This window comes from Siphateles boraxobius, unplaced genomic scaffold, assembly GCF_051911475.1.
Source record: "Siphateles boraxobius isolate OS27281-9 unplaced genomic scaffold, OSU_SipBor_1 46, whole genome shotgun sequence".
Taxonomy (NCBI): Eukaryota; Metazoa; Chordata; class Actinopteri; order Cypriniformes; family Leuciscidae; genus Siphateles; species Siphateles boraxobius.
The window spans coordinates 11,841,540-11,860,937 of NW_027509097.1; the positions used below are offsets into that span (position 1 = coordinate 11,841,540).

General features: G+C 37.7%; 1 protein-coding gene across 1 annotated transcript in view; it reads left to right on the top strand.

Moving 5' to 3' along the window:
- The first annotated feature begins 688 nt into the window (after window positions 1-688).
- The window catches only part of bmpr1ab (bone morphogenetic protein receptor, type IAb), a 35,842-nt gene continuing 17,132 nt past the window's right edge, over window positions 689-19,398 (top strand). Inside the window, exons 1-2 of the mRNA XM_077200814.1 lie at window positions 689-998; window positions 10,759-10,888. The gene's annotated coding sequence lies outside the window, so the exon portion shown is untranslated. The remainder of the gene's footprint in view (window positions 999-10,758; window positions 10,889-19,398) is intronic.

A 19,398-nucleotide genomic window follows, 5' to 3' on the forward strand; every position in this document is an offset into this window, starting at 1 on the left:
AATACATTCCCACACAAATAAAAAAACTGGAATTATAAAACCATATGTACTTGATTATTTAGGAAGAAAAAGTTGATTGTGCAATGAAGGTTGGTGTCAGTAATATCATTTTATTGTTTAAATAAATTAATACTTTTATTCAGCAAGAATGCATTAAACTGATCAAAAGTGACAGTATATGTCAAATAGATGCTGCTCTTTTGAACTCTCAAAGAATCCTGAAAATAAAAATAGAACGGTTCCACAATATTAGGCAGCATGACTGTTTTCAACATTGATAATAATAAGAAAAGACTGGAGCAATGGAAAATTCAGTTTGCTACCACAGATATAAATTATATTTTAAAATATATTGAAATAGAAAAAAAAACTTATTTTAATCATAACTGTTCATTTTTTTCATCCCCCCCCTCACTCTTACCACCTCTGTGTATAAATTCGTACTTCTCCCTTACATTCATGTGTACATTTACTAATATAAAAAGTGGACACCTATTTTATGAGTGTATTTCATTATTTATTACTTGTAGGGTATCCTTCATTATAAACTTAAAAGTGAAACTACTACTATATTCTTCCTCGTGTTGACACCAGATGGCATCCGCGGCTCTCATTTTTGGGCGACCCCCTCCCATTCATCCATCCTCTCCCTCTCCAGCGCGTCTATCCAGCTTGTTTTTCACCGCGCGAGTCTGCGTGTGGAACGCTCGCGCTCAGTCGCGCTGCTGTGATTGGAGAACTGAAGCAGCGCGCGGCTGTGATTGGAGAATTGAATCAGGGCTCATCGCGTTACGTGCACGAGTGGAATGTTCGCTCTACCCAGATGCACAACTACAGAGAAAAGAACGAAAGAAACCGGAGTAAAACGTCCTCGAAATCAGGAGAAAATCTCACCACAGAATGTCTCTATAATTCTCGTTTTGAAGTAGACCTTCGTCACGAGTCATAAGTCCTAATTTGGAAGGATTTTGAGTTGAATTAGCGGCTTCATCTAAAAGGTAACGTTAAGTGGGAATTCCGGATATTTGCGTGATGATTTTCTTTCCGGTTGTGGACGGGGAAACTTTGTTTTCTCTTGTCATGGTTTCGTTTTGCAAAAAAACGGACGCTTTAAACGAGTAAGACAATTAATACAGTAATTGACAACGGGTTTATTATCTACAGTGTTTGTAAATGCTTATTTTCTATTTTATCTGCTATTTTATTATTCCAGCCCTTTAGTCGTTTTATATGCTTTTTCTACAACAGCCATGTTCTCATAAAGCAAACGTTAATTAAATGGCTAATTCCTGTCTACGTTCCTGCTCCATATTGTTTATTGTATTTTTGTTTGGCGTTGCTTCGATAACATCTGTGTTTGGGTTTTGTTGTCAAGTCCCAACATGCATCTTGTAAAATCACTACTACGTGCTTTGTTGTGTAGCTCGGATTGGCCGTTGTCAATAGCTGAATTAAAAAGAGTTTGTCCTTTATTAGTGAGGTATGTTGTCTTTGCATTAACGATAGCCTACATAAAGATTATTGTTATTATGTCAACGCAGCCTATCCAATTACCAATTTCCCCAGAACTATGGCTATATTTCTTGATAACACAAGCATAACTAAATGACTACAACAATCAAAAACATTATATTTATTATGATTATTGCATTGACTACAATAATAATTACTATTGTTAGTATTGTTATTTATGCAACCCTTTGTGATTTAAATTTAAAAAAAATATATTTTGATCTTTGTTTTTGGGCTCTACATTACTGTTTTTGGGTGCTGCCATAAAATTATGCCATTTATCAATAGACCTGATATTAAAAAAAAAAAAATTAACTGATTAAGTTGAAAACATTGAATTTTGGTCAAACCAATTATCAACAACCAATCATTATGTCTCATTTGCTGCACTTTTCCCTCAGTTGTTTTCTTATTGTTGAGTGTTTTTAAAGTAACAATTTTGTAAGACTTTTAACAACCTTAACTATGAGCTATTGGTCTATAGTATAGGATTTATGTCTCTCTTTTGCAAACTCTTTCAGTTTCTTCTGAGTTGTTTTAGAGGGACGTTTAGAATAAAGTGTAAATCTTTTTTTTGGTCCACAGCACCTAGAGAATGAACAGACCCATGATTAGTCCCAGGGGTAATTAAACGCGGAGACAGAGATAAATCTCGTACGAGGAGAGAGGCAGTTCTTTCCATATATCTTAATTTACCGTGGTATTGCTCTTTCAGATTTGTGGAGGGAAAAAAAGTGCAGAAAACTCCAGATGAAAAACAGAGAAGCTTAGCTTGCTCTTGGCTCTTCTGAGCAAGCACTGAGCCTGTGCTTTTCTCTGGGCTCTTCTGAGAAGCCCTCTCTTTTTTAGTGTCAGTGTTCGGAAACACAAATAGACCCAATGCTTACAGGTTATTTTCCCTCTCTCTGTGTTGTCGTGAATATGAATAGTTGTTCAAGTAAATACAGGGCACTTTCTGCTGCTTAATATCCTGAAAGTCTTCGATTGTGGAGATATTGATATGAGATGGCATGTTGGCAAGTGTGAATAATGTTAATGAAGGAAGGCACACTGTTTTCTAAATGGGTTCTCCTTTTGCCTGCATTGGGCTATGGAGATTCCTATTGTGTGACAAAGCAAAGTTCTTTCAACTCTTTGTTGTCTGAATAAAGCTATTTATTTGCTTTTTTTTAAATGAGCTCATTTGTGAGAGTTTAGCTTATGGTGTGAATCCTGCTTTTGCATTTAGTTTAGTATGAATACAAACATGCCAGTAGATTACAAAACACGATGCAAATGGAAAGACATTTGGTGCCAATGGTTTGTGAGAATGAACAGATGAGACAAATCTGTCTGACACAGATGTGAATGTGAATTCCTGTTTCAAGGACTGGGCTGACCTTATAAACATGCTTCAGGTCAAGTAGTCCTATTTAAACAATCCACTGGATAATCATACAGATTCAATGTATGCAATTACACAACAAATAAAGAGAGTTGTCTTATCTAACACCAACATTACAAAAAAATGAACTAGTATTTTTCCCTCTTGTGTACCAAAACATCCCAACATATTTTTACTTGGGAAGCAATAGTGCAAAATATATTGAGACAGGGCATTATGTGCAAGATGTGGGCTAAAAAAACAACGATGACCCCAGCAGCACCCCTCCCACTTCTTGCAGCAAAATGAAACCTTCAGCATTCATCGGAATTGCTCTTGCAGCCACAGGCCAGAAAAAGGCCTGTGCTCTGCTTGCAACTAAAATAGAAGGCCTGGAGTGGGAGGGGAAGAGAGAAACAAATCTAATTTTCTCCCTAAGAGCCAGGCTTTCTTTATTTATATATCGTTATGGCTGTATTTAAAGGAGAAATGGTGGCCCGCTTCCTCCATGCATGACTCGCTCTTTATTTTTCAGCCTGTGGGCCTTCGTCTGGCCATAGAAGAGCCTCTCCTTGCAAAGGGGGGAGGAGAGAGAAAGAGAACGAAAGGGGGGAAGAGAGAGAGTAAAAGAGTCAGGTTTCGTTCCCTGTGCGCTCTAAGCTGAATCGGACAAGAACGTTTCTTTAAGCAAAGCTGCTTTTAGTCTTACATGCTCTGATTTGCTTAAAGGGATCATTCACCCCACAAAAATGAAAATTCGGAAATCATTCACTCACCCTCAAGTCGTCCCGGACCTGTATGACTTGCTTTCTGCAGAACACAAATGAAGATATTTCGAAGAATGTTTCAGCTGTTTTTGTTCAAGAAGATAATTTGATAACTTTTTTTGCTTTTTATTCCATATATTTAAGGTCAAAGGGGTCCAAAACAACATTGGTTTTTATTAGCAAAACACAAACAAGCATGATTAAATATGATCTTCCATAGAAGAAAGAATGTCATACAGATTTTGAGTGTCATAAGGGTATAAAAAGATGATCAATTATATATTTTTGGATAAACTAATCCATTTAAGACTCAGTTGCATGCAGTCTATTCAGTTTTCGGTTGTGTAATTAACCTTGGCTGTAATAAGAAATGGTAGTGAAAAACCAGAGGAGTAGCCTACTAGTTTCACGGCCTTGAATTGCAGAATGAAATTGAGTCTTGGGAGATTTTATCACTTTCTGCAGTAACAGACAGCCTGTTTATTTCTCTTTTTTTAGTGCATGGAAAGGTGGAGCACACGTCCCCGCTTGGTGAATCTTTTCTCACTAAATGTTATCTTCAAATCTTAATGAATGCCAAATCTGCAAATGGCCTATATGTTGTTGGCAAGTGAAGAATGATTCTTTTGAGAACCTTTGAGAAAGGACAGAAGTTGTTTCAGGTTGAAATAACATGAACAGATATCTTGTTTACAACTTTACGAAGCACATCTTTCATGCATGCATGTTGAGTTTGTCATAAATAGTATTTGGCGTATGATTTTACAGAAAATGCACAGAAAACCCTTGTTGTATTTGGAAACTGCAACTAAATTGCACTTTAAGCCTTTACACCCTCATGTTGGGGTAGAGCTCTATGTAATACCTTTTTCAATGTCGCTCTCTTTATCTGTCTCTGTATAGAAAATGCCATGTCTTTCAGCAGCGTTTTGTTGTGACCACATATAACAATAGAGCAGAGTTGGTTGTGGTTAGCTGAGCGTGCAAAGTACACACACGTCCATTATTTGCTGTGCCGAGACCTCCCAATGTTGAGATCTACCATAGTTCTACTCCTTTATACCAATCCGGTAGTGGCTTATAACTAAAGCCTGCCACTATGATCCCAGGGCTCAATGCTAAGGATTTTTTTTACTGGCCCCCACCACAAAAAAAGTAATAAATAAATAAAATTAAATAGGCCTGCTTATTGTTTTTGTTGTTTTTGACCCAATGTAACCTGCATTATAACCTGGATTATTTCATGTGTTTGTTTGTTCTATTGTATTTATATATACTATTGCTCGTAATTTGATTATTTGTTATTATTTTATTACTGACTGTTTACTTGTCTTTAACAATATTCAAAATTTATATGAGTTAGACTAGCATTTTTGGTGTTAAATGAGGTTATAACACCAAAAATGCTAGTCTAACTCATATAAATTTTGAATATTGTTAAAGACAAGTAAACAGTCAGTAATAGAATAATAACAAACAATCAAATTACGAGCAATAGTATATATAAATACAATAGAACAAACAAACACATGAAATAATGCAGGTTTTTCAGGTATGGCCAGTAGTTTTGGATCTGAATGCACGGATCCAAAATACTGATACACATTTTCTTTCTAATACGTATGTTCACTTAAGCCAAAACATACTGTTTACACTCGGATACTTGCCAATATGGGCATTTCGATATTTTTTTTATATGGGCATTGTGTATATGGCCGTTTAAGAGCAAGAAGATGTGAAAGAGAACTCAATTTAGTATAGGGCTGGAACTAACGATTTTTTTTAGCCAATTAATCTATCGGTTATTTTTTGGCTTAATCGATAAATCAAAAAAAAATTGGGTTGTTTATTTTCTAAATAGTCGATTAATACGTTGATTAATTTACCAATAAATAATAACCTTAAGAAATCTATGTATGAACGTTTACCTAATGATATCATTTATCACAAAAGATAAGGTTTATGCAGTGTAGGCCTATTTAGGAAAGGTTTTTACTGTGGCTGCGTTCAGTCACTTTTTGGGATTTACAGCAGAAATTTGTGTGAATCCTGAAATGTTTTGTTCATTCAGGAGATTAAAGTAGATGCTTGAATATGTTCATTCGGCTGCAGTCACAACCACATTCTACTAACCTAACATGGTGGTGCCCATAAAACGGTGAAGTTTTACAACGATTGACGGCGTGTTATTAAATAAATGAGTCCAATCGAGGTGTGAGTTCATCCATTTAGATATGTTAAATAGCCAACAACAGCGTTAAATGCTTTGTAACCGGTTGCAGAGAGCACGTTTGAGCCGTGTCTCACAGCCTCGCTCCTACGGCAGCTCGTAAAAAGCAGAATGCTGTATGAACACAGTCGTAAGTGCAAAATATGGGACTGACAACATTATTCTAGTGCTGTTTAAAACTTCACTGCATTATTTGGATTTAATTTGGATAATTACAAAGTAGGCCTATTTCTTTTTTGAATACTGTTTTTGAGTATTGGATATTTTCCCTCTGCTTTGCATGGGTAGTTATATTTGACATTTTATTATGGAAAGAACTTCCCAAACCATGCCGTCTGCATTTTTGCAGCGCATTATGTCAGGTCTGAGATGTGTTTGGCATCTGCACAGAACCACACAACTATAAAGAGGGGCATTTCCAGAGTCTGACTCTCAATCTGAACTTTGCATGTGCTCAGAGCACTGCTGAACCTGAACAAAACCCTCAATAAAAAAACATTCATTAGCACTGAGCCCTCCAGCAAGACACGTCCAGCCATCACAGCCAAAGAAAACAGGGTTTAATTTCTGCAATACATGTGAAATGCAAAGCACCCCAGGGTTTGGCAATAAGGATGCCCTTATGGCTAGGGGTCAGTGTGAGAGAGTTTTGGAACAGTTAATGATTCTTTTTTTGATTCTATTTTGCTCGAATGTTTTTTGTGATGTGTGAATAGTTGTTCAATACTAATGTTTTTAATATCACGTAGTCTTGAAAGCATTAGATAGAATGAGTTATATTGACTTTTATATTAATTTGTTTCATATATTAGGGATGGGCACGAGCACTGGTGTATTGTGACAATCGATCAAGAAAACGATGATCATCGTGACTTATCTTTTTCTGATTGATTACTGGCATTTTAGGCGGTACCTGAGATCTGATTGGTTAGTGTTAGACAGCATGCCGTCCAGAACAGAGAACTAAAGTGAAACTATGACTTTGATAGCATGCAGTGATGCCTTTAATCACTTTGGTAATAAAAATACAGTAAAGTGCAAGATGTGCTGCAGCAATCTGCCATAGTGTTGCACGATTAATCATATCGCAATCGCGATGTCAAGCCTTTGCGATTATATGACGCAAAATGCACATTTTCTACACCGCTAATAAAAAGAAGACCAGTCAGTTTTGGTTTAGGCCGTGGCGCGTATGATCACGCCGTGACTTTTCCGGTGTGCAGTGTGGAGAACAGGTGAAGATGGATGCTGAACTTGGCCAGAAAAAAAATCGGCCTCTGTGATATGACTGAAATATTTTGACAATCACAATACACTTACACCAAAAATGATTCCACAGACTGAGTTTATTCAAAGCATATGTTGGATCATGCTTAAATGTCCCTGTTTGTCTGGACAGAATGTTAAAAATATCTTATTTTCATGAGCATACAAATGCCCTTATTTATTGTTCCATTTATTTTATACTATTGTACTATTGAGACAATAACAAGTTTGCAGTAATGCAAAGATGTCATTATTTAATTTAGTAAAACATTATTTTAATTTGAAAACACTGCATTTGGTTGTTGTTGCTAGTTTGAGTTGAGAAATACACATTTCAGCATTATCACTAATCTGTGTGTGCATTTTCCTTGAGAACCAAGCAAGCTGACTCATGAAACCATTTGTTTATAATATCGCAATCGCAATATTGACCTCAATAATCGCAATATGACATTTTCCCCAAATCGTGCAGCCCTAGTGCCATCTACTTAACTTTATAATAAGAACACCATTGTTATAGAATGTTGTAAATTCATTGTTTAATTTAGTTGCAAGTCGTGTTTCTGTGTTGTTACAGAAAGAGCGCATGCAAAATGGGAGTTATACATACATGCAGACAAGCACACCAAGGTCTTGTGCATTCACGTCCTTTTGTGCAGATTTAAGTTGTAATATTACTTTTGTTTTACATAGCAGATTCAAGGAGATACGGCTTGCTGAAGGTCTTATACAGCACCGTGAGCTAAAGCCTACATATTATTTTGTTATCTGCTTTAAGAGCCATAACCTAAATGAATGGAGAATGGCTGGTTGTAATTGAATGACTTCCTCCATAATAGGTCTCTGCTTTGAAGAGGAAATGAGTAAGAGTTCCTAAATGGTGAATATGAACAGATGTGTTACATGGTGGTCATCATCACTCAACTATTGTGAGCCCAGGGTTAATTATTGCCTTTCTTCTTTATACTTTGCCAGTCGCACATCTTAATGGACTGTTTTAGTGTTTCAGCACAAAAGGAAACATCCGATGGTTGTTTGACTGATCACATAGTTGCATTAGTTCACATAGTTCGCATTTAGGCTTGTTTGATTATCTGGCTATTTTCAACAATATTTATTGGCTTTTTGCTCATTGGTGGTTTTAAATTGTGTACAAACAGTAAACAACTTTGCTGTCATCTCACAAAACTAAAGGTCCTGACAGAAAAGCTTAGCTGTTGCCATCCCACAAAGCTGAATCGTGACTGAGTGCTCTTGTAAAAAACACAAACATTAAGGAATATCATAACCACAGTGCAAAAAGAATGAGTGGGTGCTTTGCAGGCACAGTTGAGTCCTCCCTCAAGGCATCTGTGTTCCCATCCACAATGCCTCAGTGAACCACGCTAACCTTCTCATTTCATGGGCTTTAATTTCAATTAGCTATGGCTGATCGTTCGCTTTGATCGTATTAGTCTCCCCTCAGAGCCCCAATTGCTTTTTATACACCCTCGTGCTTTCCTGTTGGTTTTACTAAACCCTCTGGAATTAACAGCAGTGATGGAATATTCATTTTTGATTTCCACTTCCTACAGCTGCCGCTCATCTTTCAGCACTGCTACAAAATAGTGTCACAAATCAAGTCACATGTTTCTGGTCAAGAGTGTGGAGATGTGCATACGCAAGCCACTCTGATTATAAACTGCACACTTCTTTTCTAATCTGAGGCTTGATTCCGTTGTTTTTGATGTGGCATATTTCAAAGATCATCCATAAAGCTTCAGATTTGGGAAGAAGTCAACATTCCAAGACTTGGGAAATAAGTTGTAATCCTCTTTCTCAGTGAGGGCAGTGGGGTCAACTCCTCTTGGCACCTGTGTGGATATGAATGTCTCAGGCTTGGTGACACTCTGTCTAAGAAGCATTTCTGCCCTGCGTTTGGCGCTAATCCACACACGTCTTAGTTCAGTTTAATCCTGGGATCTCCTTTGTGACATTTTCAGTGTTATTTAGTGACTTTTCATGTATAGTTTTGACATGAACTTTCTTGACATCAAACAATTCCCCCTCTCAATTTCTCTCATTACCATTTAAGCTTCTATTTTTGGTGGTTCAAAAGGCATATGGTTGAGTTTAAAGCACCCATATCATACATTGTTATACTGCATCAAACCTCACTTGCAAATATGTACTTTCAGTTTTCAAACTTAAGTCTAAACATGGAAATATAAATATGAAACTACTCTTAGGCTGCACAAGTGGTTCTTAGTGAGCAGTGTGGCATTCTATTTTTATACTTCTTTTTAGTAGCAGTTAAAGGTAATCTTCAACATTTATGGGGCTTTCACACTGGGCATGTTTGCTGAAGTCCGAATCTGAGAACGTTAGTTCCCAGTTAGTCTGGTATGGAAACGTTGGTCTGGTTTCACATTCAACTTGATTCTATTGAACCCAGGTGCATTTGCATTCATCTTATGTCATCACAAATGTGCACGGTGCATGATAGAAAATGGGATGCGGGTCCATATATTAGGTTTTTTTATTAATTTGGTGCTATTGTGTTCAGCAGAGTGAAACAAAATTTGGGTTTACTGTGTATGTACATCGCATGATGGAGGTTTTCTGCTGCTTGCAAACAGACTCTTTTAATGAGACAGCGGATTGTAAGCCATTAATTTGCCACTCGATTGCACTCACGCTCTCTCGCACTCGTGTCCAAGGTAAATCACTAATGACATCATCATTGACTAAAATGCATGCGCAGGTTACTTTAATTTATGAACAAGTGCGCACTGAACAAGTCCGACTTGCTTTGACATGCACGCAAATCGCACCACAGGTAGTCTTGGGTTCGGTGCCCCAGTGCGCTCTCAGGTCCACTTGACAGCTTTAAAATCCCAATTTTTGATGCGAACCGTGCCCTGTTTCAAACTAAACTGTCATTGTGAAAGCACCCTCCAAGAACAATTCATCCGTGTGTTTCTTTACCTCCTAATGTTTAACGCCGACCTTCCACGATTTTCTGTAAGCTCATGTTCATTTTTGAATGCAGTGGCCATATCTCAAAATCCAATCAACAACTGATGCATAGAACCAAGTCCCCTCCCTACATTGTTTCTTTTTTTCTTTTTTGATAATCCAAAATCAAGTAATTCTGAAAATGCAAAAAAGATCTCTTGCCAAGTTGTGATTTGGCAGATGTTCAACTGTGACGCACTAAAAGTGTCCTAAAGCAACTCATGAGAAAACATTCAAGACTATTCTATTTTTTTATACACCAAAAAGTTACCAATTTATTTCTTTAACATGGTTAAATTTTGTAATTGGAATGATATGATGAGCATGTGCTCAATTCTCTTTATAAATTTGTAATGCAACAAGATAATGCTAATGCACTTTATATGAGATCTTTTTTTTTTTTTTTCGCTAAATGTTACAAAATTGAATGAAGGTTAACCAGATTGGATTATAATTCATTTTGCGGAGACACAATTATTTGGCCAAGTGTAAATGGAACCGTTTTAAGCTATCAGATAGCTATCAGTTCAGTAAAATTGCATGAAGTGACCAGCTGTCAACAGGCCATTCGTTTTTCACCAGATTGTATAATCATCCTTTTTTTGCTCTCCATGTCTCTTTAGGTACTACAAAGGTTTTTCGCGGGAGTTTGTGGCTTTACCTTGAGATACAGCTCCAGACAATAGCCTCTTAATACTGACACTCATGAGTACCCCGGATCATGATGTATTGCCACACTTGCTACCCTGTGAGGTAAGAACCTGCTGCTTTTTGTTGCAGACTAGTGTATGATGCTCTCCTTTAATTTGATTGAATTTATTCCTTTTCCCTTTGGTCTGTGAGTTTTTATACTTTTTCTCTTTTGTAATTCGTGGTCTGTCGTATATCACAGAAGCCTTTGTGAAATAAACTGCCGCTAAATGGTTGGAGCGCTCGGCTTTGTTACCAGAGTGTCACCTCTTTTTCAAAGACTCACTCCAGAGCCAACTACATTAGTAAATGCTGCAGTTTTTCTTTTCTTTTCCTTTCTTTCCTTTTCTTTTCTTTACTTTACCTCCAACTTTGGCTGTATTTTCGTAGGGAGAGAAGGAGCGTACAACAACCTTGATTACCGGAGCCAAGAGATTAACCCTTAACCCTGTCCCTGAGACAGAGACAGACCTACACAATCAGTGGGTTTCCTGTCTCATAATTATTGGCGCTTGATTGGTCTGTCAGCCCACCTTCACCGTTCCCTCCACATTAATGACCCACGACATATGATAACCGTGTTTACATGCAGAACTCCATACCGCCTCATCGACTGGATCACTGTTGGGATTTTCTCAGGTACTTATGGACTTTACTTTTGATTAGACTGTAGTGCGAGTTTAGATGTCGCTCTGAGGCATGCGTCAATCAGTCTGTGATGTAATGAGTCGTATGGACCTGGGATGTTTACATGGGACTGATGGGATGGATGGCTGGAGGGAGGTGCTGTTCCACTCAATTGCAGCCACATGTTTGCAAAGGATGTGGAGCTGAACGAGGCCGTGTGATCTGCCAGACTTTAAACAGGACCTTCGCCTGTGGGCAGCTCTAAAGTTTTCCAGCGTGTTCCTCCAGCCTCTTCGTTACTGTGGTTTCTGGGCAAACACACTGCCCTGTTGCTGTACAATTTTGAATTCATAAACTGCACTCACACTGCCTGAGATTCCCCATACAGTTGCTCAGACAAATCCGTTCTTGTACTGACTTACACTAACACACAGACCACACACATTTAACTAAGATGGGGCATGGCATTTTTCATATTTGCAGTTGAACATTTGCAGAAGCAGGAAAACTTTCAAACATGCACATGACGCATAATGGAAAGTGACATTGTCAACTAACTCTGGTTTTTGTTTGTAATAGTTGGACCACATGTTTTATATGGTCTGTCTGTTTTGACCTGTTTATATATATATATTTATCTGTAAAAAAAAAATCCTGTTAAATTTACGGTAGAAAAAAAACTTGCAGCTGTGGTTGCCAGAAATTTACAGTGAAAAATATACAGGATGCATGTATATTTTAAAACTTATAACCATATATTTCATTAAGGGATATGATGTTAATATACCTACTTTAATTACTAAAATCTGCCTTTTTACCTTAAAATATACAGATAACCACCTTAATAATAATACATGTGGCACAATAGAAAGCCACATGATGGATCAGTTCATCGCTAGCAGCCTGTCCATAACACATGGTCAATACTCGTACGGTGCACAGGGTCATACATGCAAGTGCAACTTCACAAAAAATAAACAGACTGGCATGAATTCAGTTAGACTAAATGGTTTAAATTTTAAAAAGACAAATTATTGTATTATTCCGACTAAAATCGAACTTTTAAAGCGAATGTAAACAAACTGATTGTTGGATCTGGGATCAAAGTGTCCAGATGTCACTCTTTAACTGAGGAACAAAAGCTTTTACTGCTCTTCCTGCTGCTGTAATTAGGTAAACTCAATATGAAGTTGTAAAATGACAGACATTTTGTAGTTTAACAGATTGCCCTATTTATGTTGCAGCATTTTGGAAAATATAGGAGAAGTTTATTGGATTAAAGGCTTAGTTTATCCCAAATAGAAATTCTGTCATCATTTACTCATCCTCATTTCGTTCCAAACCTTTATGACTTGCTTTCCTGAAGATTATATACAATGATATATACAAGTTGATGGCGGTCATTGTTGTTTTTTTTGGACCCCATTGACTTCCATTGTATGACCAAAAACTGCTGAAACTTCTTTTGTCACAGAATAAAGTAACCCATACCGGTTTGAAATGACATGAGTTAAGTAAATGATAAGAAAAGTTTCGTTTGTGGTTGGACTATCACTTTAAAAGCATGGAGTTTTCTTAAAAATGTGCTTGCTTTAATTCGGATACTCTGGAATTGTTGTGTACATGAACCACCACAGAAGCCTCAGGTTGACGTTTTCCGCTTATACCAAAGGGTAGGAAGATCTCAGGCAGGAAGAAAGCTTGCCACAGATGATAAAACCTCTTTATCATCCCACAGCCATGAAATTTGTGAGAAGGTAATGGAAAATTTACTTTCTGTGTCATGCCCCAATGCTTTTTGAGAAAAAACAAATGAAATCTTGGTGCTTGAAAACATACATCACCCCTCAGCGATAAGAATAAAAGATCTTCATCAGTGCCATAGTATGTCTCCCCAATCTATGTGGATAAGAAAGAAAAAAATAGCATCATTTTAAACACCTTGTGGCAGACATCTTGATTTGTAAGCTCATGCAGGAACAGACATTCTGGCAGCATGAGCTCTGCAGAGTGTGAAAGCGATCTGTTTGATACAGAGGAACCTCCTGCCGCAGCCATTAAGCGTCCTGCCTAGAGAATTGGAGACATCGGAGACCCCTGCATGAAGTACACTTTTATGCTTTGCTCATCAGGGCAACGTCCTTCAGCTCAAAACAATTTGCACTTAGTGTTTTTGGGGAAGGGGGCAATGTCACATTCAGTTGCCTGCTGGATGACATGTGTTTCTATACACAGTGGGACTAGCCACTTAGTAAAATGGATTTTGTTCTCCGTGTCCAAAAGGAATTGGCTTGCACAGGTCCACACTGTGGTCTGCGATCTGTCAGACAGGATTTCACACTCATAGGACGTGTAGATTAGGGAACTCAGGTGACCATCCCTAGGTAGAGAACACAACTTTCTGAATCAAAAATCGTCCTAAGTCCTAAGAGAAGTCCACATCTTTGTGGCTCTTGCAGTTTCTTCTAGCCCCACAAGTCTTTTCAGTTTCGAATTATTCAGTATTTTTACTACAGAAGTTTTAAGATCTTATAATAATGCTATTGTCCAATAGAAAAGTGTATATATAGTTAATTTAATATTATATTAATAGTAATCAAGTCTTAATAGCCATATGACTGGGCTATGATACAGATACACTACCGTTCAAAAGCTTGGGTCAGTGAGATTTGTTTACCCCATTTCTTATTATCGATTTTGAAGAACAGTTCAACAATGATGCTGCTTTATTTTTATTTTTGTGGAAACCGTCGTACATTTTTTAAAATATTTTTTTGATTAATGGAAAGTTCAAAAGAACAGAATTATATAGGATACATTTTATATATATATATATATATATATATATATATATATAAATGTCTTTACTGTTACTTTTGAATAATTTAATGCATTCATGCTAAATAAAAGTATTAATTTTCATACAAACTCTTACTGACCCCATATTATGTATGATACTGTAACGACAGCATTTTGTTCAATTCTGTCTAATTTCCAGCAGAGCTGATCTGTGATTGTTGAACTGAGCATGAACCATCCTACCATATGTCTCAGTGACGTGAAGCCCTTCTTGGAGAGCTAGGCTACATTTGGTCGTGGAATGTGCTGGAGCGTGTGCATCTGCTTAAACAAAGCCTTATTTTCAGCTCAATGTTGTAATTACAGACTAGAATGAATCTAGCCGTCTTGTGAACCCACAGCATTCTCTGTGCAAGTTTCCCAGGATCTGCCCAGGGCTTGTAAGTCCAAACAGAGAGTGTTTACAGCAGTAAATCTGAGCCACCCTTAACACAACTTCTCTCAGACATATTTACTTACTTTTAGAAAAGTGTGCCGTCCGTGTGAGGAAATCACTGTCCACATAAGAGTCCAATTAGAGTCCTCACTGGTGTTAAACTGAGACTAGAGAAATGGGTCTCTCTGGAAGCGGTCAGTCTCAGCGCAGCGTGCAGTCTAGTACTCGTCTAGACATATAGATCGATGGGAGTTTGACTTACTCTCTTTTTCCATTGAAGAGGAAAAGTGGATTGTAATTTTGTTAAATTTGCGTACTGAAAAAGAAAGCCCATCCATTTTTTTTTCCTATTTGAATAAGTTGTATCAGCGTTAAAACTAAGTTAAAGGTTTTTTTTTAAATGTTGTGTATTTATGATGATTTTGCGGTTACATAAAATGTAAAAAGAAAGGCTAACAATATAAATTGAGGAAGTGTTTGCAAACTTTAGACTGGTATTGTGTCAGCCAACATGAATAGATATGTTCCATCAGTAGTAAAAACCAACTACCAACTCCACGTGGGTGATTGGTAGAGCAACATGACCTCAATAGACTATGCACACCATCATCAGTGTGTTCTTGAACCCACCACTGTCTGGATAGAGCCCTGTGTCTGTTGCCACAAACCTCCGCCCTCGTTTCCATCCTTTTAACTTTATGCACTTTCCACTTAATTTCTCTTTTGTAGATGTACCCACAAAAAGATTCATTTTGCCCACCTGCACTTTTTTTTGGTATCAAGTCAAATGCAGTCAGTTGTACCCAATAACCCCCTCTTATATTTCCATCAGTGTTGTGTGTCTCTTGAGGGTTTTTCAACATCCAGTAAGCCGCCGATACAAACCAAAGACTGGCTGTAGGTGTGGAGAGAAACTGAAGGCAGGCTGTGAGAGGGCTGTGCTGGTAGCAGAGCGTGACTGAGATATTGGAAGAGGACTGCAGGGAATGATAGATAGAGGAGGGCAGAGAGGGGGAGGAGGACAGGAGAGAAGAAGTGCAGCAGGAGGTTTGGAAGAGGAGTGCTCTGCAGGAACGTTTCAGTATTCTTATGGTAATCCAGCCTTGGATGAGCCTCAGAAGCAGCCAAGCAAACAATGAGAGTGGAGCCAGGAAGTCTGCTCTCCCTGCTGGCCGGCGTGACTTGAGAGGCAGGAGCTGCCTGTAAGGAGGGGCCCCCAGGAGGGGCCAGGGAAACGCATGCCAGCACACATATCCACATACCACATTTACTCAGTCTACAAGTTAGAGAGCATGGTTGGAGTTGGTGAAAAGCATGTTTGTGTTGCTGTTGAGAGGGACTTGTTTTTCTGAAGATTATAGAAATGGATGCATTTCAGTACTGTCATCATTACTAGCCCAGTTTTGGTGATGTACTTTTGCCGTTGCTTTTAAGAGATTATCATTACATAAGCTTTATAAATCAGTACCGTATTGGTTATCTGCTGATATTAGGCTGTTGTTGTTTTTTTTCACTATAGGTCAATATCGGTTACTTAATTGTGTATACTCATTTAACCTGTTTTTTTTTATTTTTTTTTTTTTATACCATGCTCCTTTAATAATGTTTAAAAAGTTATAATATACACATAATATATAAAGTTAATTTAAAAAAAAAAAAATTAAGTGAATTGTCCATGATCTGATGTTTGTTCTTTTTCTGTTCTTTTGCTCTGTGGTTTTTGTTTTCATGTAAGGTTCTGGTTTTGAATGCATTTCTTCAGTGTGCACCGATCAAGACCACAAACTTAACAGGATCTCGGGTGATCCCTTTAGTTTAGTTGTTTATCTCACCTGCCTTTCCAAAGCCTGTCTGAAAGGGGATGTTTGGCGTCTTGTGGTTATCTTTTTATTCTCTGAAATGGACTTAGCTGGAAAAACAAAGATATTCAAAGGCCCTGTCAAAGCAGCATTATCTTTAGGGAAACGAGTGACACAGCTCGCTCTGTTATTCCTCAGATTTCTGTCTCCACAGTGACTTCCCTTTCAAGCATCATATGATTGACGACTGTGGGAATGCCTTCGCAGAAACCACACGCCATGCCTCAGTGATTTGCTATAAGGTGTGGTCATTCTATATGGTGGCTACAGTTGCTTTACCTTTACCCCCATCTCTCTGGTCTTTCATCCATTCAGAGGAAATTAATGAGGAGCTTTCCTCTGAAAGAATGCTCAGTGAGACTATAAATTATGCAGTTTAGCTGCACAACTCCATGGCATCTTTGCCTTCTGATTTAATGATTGTCCATCTGCTGCAGAGATTTGCTTTGTGCCAGTTTTCAAACTCTGTTATTGTACTACCACATTGGTAGTAATTCTAGAAGTTCTTAACTAGAGCAAATTGATTTTCCAAACCATGCCTTTGTGTGATTTGGATTGGAAATCATTTCAATCATTTCTGAAACATGAGATATTATTTAGATTTTAGATTTTTTACTTTATGCTATATTATTTGCTGTGACTGTGATGGGAATGATCTTGCTGACAAATGTAAGTGTCAGGGGCCTCAAGATAGGATTGTTCTTTCTCCTTCAGCACACTTCCTGTCCTCAGGCCCTGAAGCTTTCCGCACTGACTAGTCTGGCATTCTTTTACCAGTCTTTGGCCTTTATCTTGCCTATGGTGAAACTACAAAGGGATTCTGGTTGTTTACAGGCTTTAGAGGTACACTATGTAACTTTTGGCCCTCTAGCCAAATGCATGCATTTTAAGGAAGAACATTGTTTTGGTTGTGCTTCGGCTCTGCGTGACTGTGCGGATGAATATGGTTATCCTACTGCTCATAAAACATTCACTACTAAGCTTAAGAGATATAAACAGTTTAGATGGATAGGATCTTTAGCTGACTAGCTGAAGACGTTATAGTACCAACGCCCATGAATAGATACTGTAATTCCTTGAAAATAAATCCTAGCACATCAACAAAAAAAAGCTCATATAAAATATAAAATAAAGCTCAACTTCCGTAGGAATGGATTGAAAATGCTTGCTCTGCTCCGCGCCAGTAGACACGCACCATCACGCTTCTGATATGAACGCTCTCATTCATTGATACGGGCAGTGAAAAAACCCGTGCTGTTCACGCTTCGGTGACGCTTGCGATGTGAAACTGTTTAAAACAAAGACTTTGGTTAACCTTTGAAAGTGCGATCATCACACTGCAACATTCAAATCTGCATTTGCGCTGCCGCTGATCTGGAGAGAGCAGCTGCCATGTAAATGTAGAGTATGAAGCAGCTTCACACACAGTGTTTTCAACCACACATTAACATTATTTAGGCTATGTGTTACAAACATTTAAATAAAACAGGATAAAAGTTTATAGTTTGGGTATAAACTAGGTATTTATCAAAATAAAGTAAGTATTTTGACACTAATTTGTATCGTGTTGCTTATCGTTATGCCAGGAGTTGGCGACAAGTTTAAAAAATCAGTCATTGAATCATTAATTTAAAAGATTTATTCACAAATGCTGATTCATCCATAATGGCATTTGAATGATGGCATTCAAATTATTTTTTATTTCATTCAAATTAATATATCTTTTAAATAGACTAAAGCAATGACCATTTTGCTGTTGCTTGGCCTCTGTAATTATATAGCTTGACCACCAATCACAGCATTGTGTGGAAAAACTCTAATATGGAGACAAATTTGGGTGTCTACACTACACAAACTGAATAGGGTTTATTTCCTCAAAAAGATTTAGATGTATATTGTCAATTTATGACTTCCAAAATAACATTAGAACTGATGAATTTTATTACAAAAGTTTTTACTTTTTAAACTATTATTTAAAAGTTTAGGTTTAGAATTTAAAATGGTATAGGCTCTCTCTGATGGCTTAGAGCGCCCTGATGGTTCCTCTCTGGTATAATAATGATAGCATTTATAATAATAATTATCATTATTATTATTATATTGATAAATAATTGCATTTATTAAACGATCTCTTATTTTTGTTATTGTTTTTTCTTGTTTGCTAAGAGGAAAAGCCTTTGTGTACATTAATTGTACTCCCAGTGAACTGCCTTTTTTTTACCAGAGATGAGTTAAGTTGTTAACCTGTTGCAGGTCATATCTCTCCATCCCTTGCCCTTTGGTCCTGTGTGGAGAGGGATCTAGTCTTTCTTAAGGGGTCCCAGTGAGCCAGAGGAGCCCCGCCTTTTGTTTCCCCATTACCCAGGAGTCAGGGAAGTGTGAAAAGTAGGGCGCAGGTCGGGGCTCTTTGTCCCCCTTGGCCAAATGAAAAGTGACAGACACCGGCCCCCTCTCTGTGCCTGTTAATTCAGGCCCCCAGTCCTGCAGAGCCTCTGGGAGCCACTAATTGCATCGAGACAAGCAGGAGCTAAGAGAGAGCAGACACATTATGTTATTAACGCTGGACAGAACCCAACACCAGGCATTTGAAAGGGACACTCCTTAAAGGGATAGTTTACCCCCCCAAAAAATTTAAATTCTGTAATGATTTACTCACCCCCTTTTTGTTCCAAACCTGAGTGAAACAAAAAAATATATTTTGAGGAGTGTTGGTAACAGTTCTGATGACCATTGGCTTCCATTGGATGGACAAAACAACACTTTCTCAAAATATCTTCTTTTGTATTCCACAGAAGAAAGGTTTAGAACAAAATGAGTGAGTAAATAATAACAGAATTTTCAATTTTGGATGG